At 33.8% G+C, this 6,613-nt stretch overlaps 1 long non-coding RNA gene and 1 other non-coding gene across 2 annotated transcripts; both read right to left on the bottom strand.

Annotated features, from left to right (window-relative positions):
• Positions 1 to 2,399: 2,399 nt before the first annotated feature.
• Positions 2,400 to 5,703, bottom strand: LOC111870485. Its single transcript, XR_002843859.2, has 2 exons — positions 5,495 to 5,703; positions 2,400 to 4,211 (listed from the first exon to the last, which is right to left on the bottom strand). It is a non-coding gene; the product is annotated as an uncharacterized LOC111870485 (long non-coding RNA).
• Positions 5,704 to 6,487: 784 nt separating this feature from the next.
• Trnap-cgg lies at positions 6,488 to 6,559 on the bottom strand. The gene has a single exon. It is a non-coding gene; the product is annotated as a tRNA-Pro (tRNA).
• Between the last annotated feature and the right edge of the window lie 54 nt (positions 6,560 to 6,613).

Here is a 6,613-nt window from a genome sequence, read left to right as displayed (position 1 = left end):
TTTCAGAATCTGTGTTGATTTGTAAGATATCCTTTGCAGACCATCAATCTCATTATCATAGCATCAAGAGTAACAGAATCAATCCTATGGGTGCTTACATCTTAGAAGTCAATGTTATGTCTTTGCCTATAGGAAGAGGACTCTAAGGTCCACATAAACCACTCCTGGAGGTACTAGACATGTAGTTTTGACACATCTTCTTTTAAACATAAAATATAAAAGGCAACAGCTGGAATGTTCATGATTTGATGGTAGCGACTCTTATACTGCATATGAAATATGGGACTGAAGATACAATTATATATTAATATGCTAAAATCCTTGCTAATCTTCAAAGTCATTTGGTATCTTAAACAGCTGAAATCTTTTGTTTCACTCAGAGTTTTAGGATCAAGAACTGATTAGGAGCTGTCCTCTCCCACCTTCAAAGGCACTGCAAAAAAACAAGTATGTGGAACATGATGGCTAGTTTGATATACACAGAGAACTTCTCTGTCAGATAGAATAATAATGAGTACCACTAGCATTTGGCGCTAACTCTGGCAAGTTCACTCTATGGAATCTTTTAAAGATGGAAGAGAATTGCAGTTAGACTTCAATTTCCATTTGGCAGTATCTATATTCTGTCCACTTATAAAGCTCCGTCTGGTAACTGTGTATATTTCCTAAATGGCTTAGATGCCATTTTAAAATCTCTGTACAATTCTAATTTAGTATTTCTTATCTGTGGCGATATAAACATAAATTATCTTGTTGACAATAATAGGAAAAACAATTAGACACCTTTTTATCTTCTTTTAATCTCTCTAGTACATTTCCTACTAGAAATCAAAATAATTCAATATCGGCAATTAATAATAATTTTATTGATATCAACAGAAGTGGAAATTATACCACAAATCCGCTTGTTAATGGTCTGTCTGATCATGATGGCCAGATTACATACATAAATAATATATTAACTTACAAACACGTAACAGTTGCACCCAAATAGTAAGGAAATTAGTAAGTCCTCTAGGAATGAGTTTTCAGTTCAATTAAGTTATGAAACTTGGGACAATATTTTTGTTGAGCAGGATGTTGAGTCAATATTCAACTCCTTTCTTATCTAAGAATATTCTATTCTAATTTTCTGAAAAAAATAAGTTAAGATTAAAACAAAATATATTCCTTGGATGACAGGTGGTATAAAGATTTCATGTCAGCACAAAAGAAAGCTCTATTTAACTCTTAAAAATAGCAATGATCCAAACCTAAAATATTATTATGAAACATACTGCAAAATTTTGTTCAATGTTATTAAAGCAGCTAAAAATCTTAATTATAATAGATTAATTTCTAATTCTAATAACATTGAAAACCACCTGGAGCATTATAAAATCAGTCACAGGTAGAAAAATTAATAATGCAGGTATACAGTTTTTAAACATTGATGGGAAGTTAACTGATAATCATCATATGATTACAGATTATTTAATTAATTATTTTCTAACTCTAGCTGACAAAATCAATTCCAATGCAAATCTTGGCCACACTATAAAGTCTGATACTGACAAATATTTTAATTATCTGTCTCAAGCTTTCACAACTCCCCTAATATTGAATTCAACCATACCTCTGCTAAAGAAATTAAAAATATAATTAAGTCTTTAAAACCAATAATTTCTAATGGGTATGACGAAATTTTGGTTAAAAGTTTAAAAATCATTTTGCTTTCATTAGAGCTCCATTAACTTATATTTGTAACAGAACTCTTTCAGCTGGTGTCTTCATCACTCAGTTGAAATATTCAGAAATAAAACAATTATTTAAAACTGGAGTTAGAACTAATATGACTAACTACAGACCTATATCATTGCTGACATCCTTTTCAGAAGTTGTTGAGAAGGTTATATATGCAAACTGCACCAACAGATAATGAGTAACAACATATTAGCAAATGAACAATATGGTTTTAGGAGTAAATCATTTACAAAAACGGCCTCATATAAATTAATGAAATACTAAATGTGCTGAATAACAAAATATTAGTTGGTGGCATTTTCTGTGATGTGAAGAAAACTTTTGGCTGTATCAATTATGATATCTTACTGTCTAAACTGGAATTTTATGCAATAGTTGGTAAGGCCAATGCATTGGTAAAATACTACCACAAAAAATGTAACAGAGTTGTAATTGATAATTGGCATGTTCATTCTAGATGGGGAAAAGTTAATGATGGTGTTCGCCAAGGATCAATTATGGGACCTTTATTGTTTTTTTATATACAAATTACTTGCCAAACATTATAATTAGTAAATCCAAACCTGTTCTTTTTGCAGATGACACCACCATAGTTATCATGAATTCCAGCCCTTAGATTATGAAAACAACATTATTCAAATATTTAAAAACATAAATGATTGGTTTAAAGGTAATTTATTGACATTAAACTTTGGTAGAACATATTTTATACAATTTTTTACTAAGAATAGCTATGCAATGGATATGCATATTGACTATGGTAACAATCAGATTGCTAAATCTACTAATACCAAATTTACTGGATTAATTATCAATAATATGTTGTCATGGAAAGGACATGTTGACTGGCTTACATCTAAATTAGGTTCAACCTGGTATTCAATGAGGGCTGCTGAACCTTATATCTAACAGGAAACACTAAGAATGATTTATTTATCATATTTTCATTGTTATGACTTATGGTATAATTTTCTGGGCAAATTCTCCCCATAGTATTTATATTGTAGCGTGCTGCCTAAAAGCCAGAATATCTAAGACACAGTGAGCGTCCACTGTTAGGCAACGGCTCGGTATCCACGGTTCTGTATCATTGTTAGGGTGACAAACAGGTTCATGCAACAAGTGAAAAACCAGAACTAGTGAAGTTCCTGCAGCAACAAATATACTAACTACCAGTGGATAGAATACATGAAATGGAAATCTTGAAGAAGGTGTTTTCTAGGCCTTCCGACTCTCAGTTATGACCATGAGAGGTCAGAATTGAGAACATAGAACAGAGCAGACGTCAAACAGAACACAGCAGAGCTAAGGACAAAGAGCAAAGACACAACAGACCAGGAGGTTACGTCATCTGGAAGATGTTATTTCAGAGTGACTGTAATTGTAAATGACTTATCCAATAAACAGCTTTCTCTTATTCGGAACCCATTAATTTCGTATTGTGTTACCATGATACATGACAAACTGGTGTCAGAAGTGGGACTGTGATGACAAAACTTGTGTCAGAAGTGGTCGGATTAAGAGAAATTATTGGATTCACGATTACATAGAGTAATATACCACCACATGATGGAGTCACAGTAGATGATGGAACTCCTGCCCTCCAAGAGTTAAAGGATGGCCAAATGGCATAAATACAAGACATAATAAAAATTTCCATTACCCAATATGTAATATAACTTTATTCCACAAAGAACATATTATTTTGGAAACAAGATTTTTAATAATCTTCCTTCTAGCATAAAAAAACTTAGCTCATTACATGAAAAAATTTAGATTCGCCTTTAAAAAGATTTCTACTTCTAAATTCATTTCACTCATTCGAAGAATATGTTAACTTCAATATTAATTAACGATCTTGGTCTATCATATGCTGGATGGCTAGTGGTATATTTCCATGTTTGATTATTGCAGTCTTGACTGATATTAGTATGATGCATGCTTTTACATTATATATTTTATAACTGTTTAATGATTTACTCATTGTAACTTGTCTTGGATAACATGTGTAATTGTGATGGATTAAGTACAATTAATTTGCATTTGTGTTATTGATGTGACTGGTGGTGTTGTCATTGACTATCTCTATATCCACTGATCTTCCAGCCATTTATGGATCAATAAATGTAAATGAATGAATGAATGAAATTAAGGATCGTAATATGTGTAAGAGTGACACTTAATTTTTCTCATGGCTTGTTGGAAAGTATGCAACATCAGTTCATCATGGTTTATGTAAAAAAAAATAACATGATTTTTGTCTATGCTTAGATCAATTGGAGAACTGTTTTAGGTGAGTCCTTGGATCTACTTGATATTTCATGATGCATACCAATCCAGTACTTGAAAATGTTTACCCACTGTATCCTATTGGACACATTTCTTTTTTAGCATACTCCAAGATATGCAAGATCATGGAATGAGGCCACTTCAAGTCAAATTTGAATTCCAGATGCAATACCAGTTGGCTGGAATTAAACAGAGATGATTCATTTATTGTGCAAGGTGCACTGTTACACTGTACCCACAGTGCTTCAAACCATATCAGTCCAAACAGTGATAGTTTAGTTACTATAGGATTCTGACAATGGTGTATAACACACTGATATGTTGGGATTTTTATCCATCGTCCTGGTTTTGAAGATAACAAATAAAAACACGACGTTTCGGAAACTGGATCTGTTTCCGTCCTCAGGTGAAGGAAAACACCTATTCAGTTGGGTCCCTTAGAAACGTCGTGTTTTTATTTGTTAGCTTAAAAACCAGGACAATGGATAAAGTCCGAAATCCCAACATATCAGTGAGTGATAGTTTAGCACATAATTTCTTTTACAATATATGCCATACAGCTTAGGTAATATACATAAATCTATAACTATGCATAATACATAGCAAATGTTTAAATCATTGCTTCATTAGCAGTTACAATTTCAGTGCCCCAAACATGCAGTGTTCTCTTTATATTAGTTACATGGTTTTTCTCAAAAGTGGATTAATGAAAAAATGCTTAGCCATGCTGATGATATCTGGAAGCACTTATCATATCACTAAACAATTTAAACTGTGAAGATGAACTATGCTGGGCATTACTGGGTTAAAATTAATTTTATTCATTGCTAATATTGTACTTAAGCATTATGTTGTATTACTATTAATCTTCGGTGGATAAGTGTTTTCACCATCGAAGTGTTGCATTTTTATTCTTGCCTTCTATCTTATGTACACTCCTCTAAAACATGTTTTGGCCTCACATGGCCATCCTCAGGCCTAGTTACTCTTACTAAAATTGTTGCACTGTCCCTTCGATTTAGTCATGTGTGGAACACATTGTAACTTTCAATAAAAATTCATAAAATACTGGTACCTGCTGACTGCCAGCAGTGCACATTGTCAGTTATGTATTATACCCATATATAATAATTGTATTATGCTAAAATTTTTTTGCAGGTATGTACATATTAAGTGTTATGTTCTACTGTGTTATATATCCTACGTTTTCTTGCGTTTTTTAAGGTGGTGTGTTGCTGCTGATCCTTCTCGGATTACTGTGGCTGTGTGTGTAGTGACTGTGAATGTTTTGTGTGTTGTTGGTTATGAAGATCAATATCACCACGAAATTGACCATAGATACACGAATTACTTACAGTACCAGTATACCATTAACACCGACTAACATGTTTCCTACTGGAATCTAGGTGTGCAGACAAACATAAAACACCCTGTGTATTTAAGCTATTCTTTGCCTACTTACCGTTCTTAAGGAAACTGAACAGACTTACGAAAACATGCTACGTGCCTTATTTGCCTCCTTTCACCTTTGAACCAGATGACGGATTTTCACGAAACTTAGTATGAATGTCGTACCACTGGATGCCAGACGAATCACATGTTTTCTAATTTAGCAGTCACTAATAAAAATATGGCACACGCGTGAACTTGCGGTGTGGAGACGGCAGTAGTGTTAACGACTTCCGCTAATAGATATTTCAGAAATACAGAACATTAATAAAGTAGCAACATGGCTCAGTCCGAAAAATTTCTTTGGCTTCATTTTCATGGTTTTCATAGCGATGACAAATGAAACACGCTTATGTGAAAGTTGGTACGAAGGGAAATCATAAACACCATTAACACTGGGTATTGAAACTGATTGTGAACAAAAACATAGTGACCGGGCAAAGCTATGAGGTAACTAACATATTTCATGCAAAATCTGCATTTAAGTAAAAATGTAACTGAAATATAATACAGTAAGTATAATGATAACAGTAATAGGTATAATAATAATAATAATAATAATAGGAGAATGTGTTGCAACTTCTTGCTCCTTTTCTCTCAGCCTTTCTCCATCCTACGCAGAAAAACGGCGTTTTGTAGAAAATGGTAACTTAGAGGACTTAGAGCGACTTAAACGAGGAACACTGATCACTATAGAGTCTGGAGCGGTCGGTAGTAGGTAGAATGACAGCACCACAAGTAAATAAAAAATTAAGGATGGTATGCAAGGTATGACTTCGGCTCCAGCTGTTTTGAACCGTCGAATACGGGTTTCTTTAATGCTACTAGATGGCAGCATAGTTGAGCTCACGTGGTTGCTGTGTTTACCGTTAGAGGACAATGTTCTGTCCAGGAATGAATTAATGGACAAAATAATGAGCTAAGCTATAATTGTGAAGTTACTGTACACTTTATAACCTTAATGACAGTCTTGCAGTATCGTAAATTACACAATTTAATAAAATACGGGCCTGTCCGGGATTTGAACCCGGGACCTCTCGCACCCGAAGCGAGAATCATACCCCTAGACCAACAGGCCAACGCTTGCATTAAGTCGTAAATAGGACACTTAACGTACAAGCTCCAGAAGGAA

Source organism: Cryptotermes secundus, unplaced genomic scaffold (assembly GCF_002891405.2).
Source record: "Cryptotermes secundus unplaced genomic scaffold, Csec_1.0 scaffold2931, whole genome shotgun sequence".
In the NCBI taxonomy this organism is placed as follows: Eukaryota; Metazoa; Arthropoda; class Insecta; order Blattodea; family Kalotermitidae; genus Cryptotermes; species Cryptotermes secundus.
The sequence above is the reverse complement of the archived record's forward strand: the minus strand, read 5'-3'. Positions and strand labels throughout refer to the sequence as shown.